Source organism: Dreissena polymorpha, chromosome 9 (assembly GCF_020536995.1).
Source record: "Dreissena polymorpha isolate Duluth1 chromosome 9, UMN_Dpol_1.0, whole genome shotgun sequence".
In the NCBI taxonomy this organism is placed as follows: Eukaryota; Metazoa; Mollusca; class Bivalvia; order Myida; family Dreissenidae; genus Dreissena; species Dreissena polymorpha.
In genome coordinates this window covers 31,046,474-31,052,203 of record NC_068363.1, presented here as the reverse complement: position 1 = coordinate 31,052,203, position 5,730 = coordinate 31,046,474, and the positions used below count along the sequence as shown (strand labels likewise).

Sequence of the window (5,730 nt, the reverse complement as noted above, 5' to 3'; positions counted from 1 at the left end):
AATATTTAAACATGTTCGGTCTTTTATCCGATATAGTCATACAGTCTTAACCTTCTCGATCTCAGGAACAAATCATTTTATGCGTCTTTACGTCTCAACGTATTAGATTTTTGCTCTCTACACTACTATGTTATACTATTTGTATTATGTTGTATATTGTTTGTACACTTCTAAACGATACTAACTTCTAAACAAATACCTATCAATGTACTATATTGTTCGTAATATTGTAATTTCTATGTTGTTGTCTAAGTGTTGTTGTTTATACCATATCAGCAGCTTTTCTGACATAAGAGAGGCACAACATAGCTTCGAGTTGTTTGTTTCTCAATTCTGTCAATTGTATTCGGCAGCTTTCATGTTAAGCAAAACAGCAATGTCTAGCTGCCTGTCATAGTGTTTGTAAATAATATGTATGTTTGTATTATATTGTTTACAAGTGCCTTCGATTATCTAAATAAATAGCGCTAAACCCTACTTAAGTTTAAAGACCCCGTAAACATGTTTACTTGATTTCATAAACACACTAAAATGCGTGGAATATAGCATATTCAGTTTAGAACAATAACGCGCCCTCTGTCGCTTATTGTTACACAGTTGGTACTCAGCAGGTATTTACCGACTAACATGCATAGAATCAACTGTCATCAGTTATCCGCTGGCCTCAGTCAAATAGTCAATGTTCCTGCGAAAGAGAAATATGAAGTTTTAATGCGCGTACGTTAAAACTTTATGAGTTAAAGGTTGTTGTTTCGAAGTGTATATAAACCTTTTAACTCTGTAACGAATAATGCATCAACTGAGAGACGCTTTAAGGTTGTGATTGCTTAATTGTCGATACTTTATATTGGATTAACAAACATCACACATCAAAAATCATTCCATAATTCAACTCCAATATGTTTGGAATTAATTAATACAGTTTGATATAATGCCATTTCTAATGATACATAATTCCATTTAACAAAAAAGTAATACTTTAAAATTATAAAATCAACTTGCTCTCCATCTATAATCCCAATATTCCTACTGTTCCGAAATAGTGAGTCTTTAATAATGAGTTTGTGTTAAAGTAAGACATCCGCTTGTTTGCTATGTTGTTTTGTATATTCATATAATAATTTCAGCAGAACAGATTATAATAAACAATACAGCATAGTTTGATATAAGGCCACTTTCATTCAATCTTCGAAGTAAACCCGTTTCGGGAATGCACAAGTTAACGATAAGTTAAATTACGCGATATCCTCATCATAGCATATTCAGGATGCATGATCAACAACGTTCACAGTGTATACACATGAGCCGTGAAGAATGTAAATACACTGGTAACAACTTTATGTTTGCAATATCTCAAGTTATTGAACTACATTTACAAGATATTCTGTGCATAAAGGACAGTTTTTCTTTCAGTTTGTGCCGTGATTCTTAAGATTAAAGACACATCATTGAATACGTCTAAAATTGGTGCCAACATTTTGACAAATTGAGAAAACGATGTAACCGGAATCTCGTGCATGAATGCTGTACCCATCAATTTGCTTGCCAACAGCAGAGGCTTATTTAATAAAGTAATTCTGACGTATTTCACATTGCCATAAGAATCATCAAAAACTGTCTTATGCACTTTTTTAAAATTCTTAATAAACAATGTTTTAAAATTGTATTTGAAAAAAACAACAACAACAACACAACTTACCAGGGTGTTAACATCAATTATATTTTAACTATGAATCCCACAAAGTGCAACCTGATATTGCCGCTAGTAAGTTTGAAATATCCTCAATATATTAATCTGGCACAACACCCTTTGTCGGTATTGGTAGACAATAGTTACAAATCAGACGACGAAAACAGATACAGTCTTAATTGAATAAACACGTTGGTAATGACAAGACAAAAATCTAACCGCTCTGTGCAATTAGCAAATGTCGCGTAGGTAGCCGTTGTTAATATATGTTCTCATAAATCAAACATACTTTCACAGATAATTATTTGCCTCAAAGAACGATGTCAATCGCAAATATGTACCCAGATCAATTATCATAATTCAATCATAATATGTGTAATTGACGTTTGGTGTGGAACATAACTAGACACTATCCACAAATGTACTACCATGCACTATTATATTGGATGAGAACCGTTTTTCGTTTAATACATGAATTTAATAAGCCTTAGATAAATGTAAATTTAAATATCACTACTTGTTTTGTAGACCAGTGGACACATAGTATAAAGATCCGCTGAATGTGTAACATATTCTTTAATGATCAAATTGAATATTGTGTCGTGCTTCTTTAGTAATTGTTCTGCAAACATTACTAGGTGATTAATAAATGAAACTATCAACTACACAGTGCAGTATTTTCAATCATATCACTAGTATACCTGCACAAATTGAACATAGTAGCATTACAATTTAATTTTCATGCGCATCAATTAATTAATATGCTTGTCTTACAAAACCGCCATTATACCATTTCCATTCGAGTTGGTATAAATTGCAACTAAAAGTAAAGTAGTTAGATTTCAATCACATTTCACAGCAGAATCATTCGAATGTGCTTAAAAATGCTCCCGTCTTTTATGTTCTATGTTTTTGGTGCCCATTCAGGATCATACGGAGGCGGTAACTGGTCATGCACTGGCGTGCTTTGAGGAACATTTTCTGTTGTTTGTTGCACCTGTATACCGCGCAACTCGTGTGAAAACCCTTGGTTAAACTGCTCAATATTTGGTATTGCATCTTGCATCGGAGGCGCAGTTGAACCAGGTTGCGCAGGTGTTCGAGTTTGCTTAAAATACCAAATGACAAACATATATCATTATGGTTGTGTATACAACCAAAGAAACGATGTTTATAAATAAAATTTGCCGGAAAAATACTTTGCAAAACCGAAATGTTGCAAATTAATTTACATTTATTTTAAACTTTGGAACATACACTCCCGCAGGAATGTATAGATTTGTTTAACATGTTTTCGTAGTGTATTGAAGTATTTAAACATAATATTTTTAATCATATAATACTTTTGCGTAGATCGAAATCTAAAAATAGACACAGTGAACAAGACATATATATGCAATAAAATGCTCCTACTTGCGTTGTCATGCAGCTTCTACTTTGATTCACAATACGTATACAACCATATACATTTGATATGCACACGTTTGTTCATTTTTCAAATACATTCTTTGAGAATTTCAAAATCGATTTAAATAATACTAAGTGAGTTTATTTGCATATTCACGTCCTACCAATATACCTCATGATGTTTGCAAACGTTTAGTGGACGCGTCTCAAACATGTATTGGCGCAAAATGAGAACGCGCATAAGCACACATGATAGTAGAAAAGCGAAACCTGTGCACACAATGCTTATTTGTGTTATACTCACAGAAAAACTGATACACACTTACCGTGTTGGGGTTATATAAACGTTTGTTTACAAGAGATAACCGTGTGATATTTATCAGTTTAACAGTGCAGATTTACTTGCGTAACTTGCTGTATTGATCAACATGATTATGTGGACACTTGATATATTTGTATACTTAAACATATCTCGTATAAAAATGTACAGGTCGACTGAATATTCCCTCAATACTTCAAATAATATCTTAGAAACATATCTAATCATCATCATCATCTTCCTGATCACCATCATCATCATCATCATCATCATCATCATCATCATCATCATCATCATCATCATCATTATCATCATCATCATCATCATCATTATTATCATCATCATCATCATCATCATCATCATCATTATCATCATCATCATCATCACCATCATCATCATCATCATCATCATCATCATCATCATCATCATCATCATCATCATCATCATCATCATCATCATCATCATCATCATCATCATCATCATCATCATCATCATCATCATCATCATCATCATTATCATCATCATCGCAATTGTCGTCATAACATCATCGCATTTTGCTACAAAGTAATTTCAAACACTTCTTAATACTTCATAATATTGATACTATTACTGCAACGACACAAAAAAAACACACTCTTAAACAACTTAAGCAAACATATGCACCCGCTCTCCACTTTTTAAGAATATTCTCAAATTTAACCTGCACTTAAATATCAATGTGTGGAATTTAACTTTCTTTTTCAATATTGAGACAACACTCACATGGCTAGCAGCATTGTTTTCAAGTTTCTTGTTGAAAAATTGCTTTTTTACTTAAAAAGATTGTATAAATCCGGCTTAGTAAAAAAATGGATATACCCAGATATACATGATTGCTTAATTATTCATATATTGTAAGTTTCACCACTCTAGAAACAATAAAATAAGTACATCGACAAAACAAAATCCGATGTACGGACGGGGGAAGGACTGGTGAGGGAAAATCTGAAACATTGGCCAAAAAACGACCTTCTCATAAGGCATACGATGCAAAATATACATATGGACGTGTGAGTCCTGAACGCGCTTGAACGCAAGATCAATCTACACTTTACTTATTTTATTCGAAAGTGTTTAGTTTTCGATAAAATGCGCGAGTGTATTTTCTCAATAAAAAATGCTTCATATTTCACGTGTATTTATCGTCGAAATAAAGAAGCGAATTCATGAATGATCACATTTATAGCAAAACAAGTCCTTATGGGAGAAAAATGCGATAATTCGTGATCGCAATTCAAAGCAACTTTACAGTATTGTACCATTAACAACGTAACCAATCATCGATATTAGATATGATTATTTTAGTCAATAACATATATCTTTGCTTATCAATTCATCACAACTAATTTTTAAAAGTCCATTTTCCTTAAAGGGATTTTTTTCAATGGAATTTTCGAAATACGAAAAATCATATGCAATAACGAAAATCGAATCGGAACATGTAAAACTTCCATAAAAAATCTAATTTTGCCCATAAATTAAAAAACAATAAATAATATTTTAGCAAAAATTATCAACAATCTATCAAAATGAAGACTTGGATCATATTCTCGATGTCGCATAATCAAATGCAAAAAAAAGGTAATTAATTTTGCAAAATTATCGATTTCTCAAACATTTTCCATTAGCGTTAAAGGAAAAACAGAGAATGCTTTAGAAATAAATTGCTATAAAAGTGTAACTGATAACAATAATAATCATTTGAATGAAAAGATTTCCCTTATTTTGCTTTTTTATGACTATTATTTTACATTTCATTGGAAATAAAGTTAATACTAAATAATAAAGAATTTTGAATTTTTTTGGCAAACACTTTAAAATGCATTTTCTCTCACAAGTTCATGGCTTTGTGTAATTTCTGTCGTGTTTAGCGTGATTATCAAACAGTGTATACCTTTTACCCACAATATATTGGATCCGGTCAATGTGGTCAAACGTAATTTAGAGATAACCGTTTAAATATATAATACGCTTATGCGGAATAACACTCCTGATGTGTATCAGACTGTGTAACGAGTAATATAACTCAGCTTTACGGATTATATGTACCCAAGAAGGCGTTCCGGCTCGTTTTAGTCTGCAAATGACACTGGTGACAATGACGATGGTGAAGACGACAACACCGATGCCAGCCCTTATGAATAAGTCTACGTTTGCCCCATTTCCCTCACTTTCGCAACTACCGAATTTGTCAGAAGAGGTGGTGACATCCCAATCCGAACATATGTGTTGAATCAAACACACGGAGTTGTCACCGCAAGGATTGTATCCTTTG

At 32.6% G+C, this 5,730-nt stretch overlaps 1 long non-coding RNA gene across 1 annotated transcript; it reads right to left on the bottom strand.

The window, feature by feature from the left end:
• Window positions 1–1,649: 1,649 nt before the first annotated feature.
• Window positions 1,650–5,494, bottom strand: LOC127844248 (uncharacterized). Its single transcript, XR_008032642.1, has 2 exons — window positions 3,270–5,494; window positions 1,650–2,798 (listed from the first exon to the last, which is right to left on the bottom strand). It is a non-coding gene; the product is annotated as an uncharacterized LOC127844248 (long non-coding RNA).
• Between the last annotated feature and the right edge of the window lie 236 nt (window positions 5,495–5,730).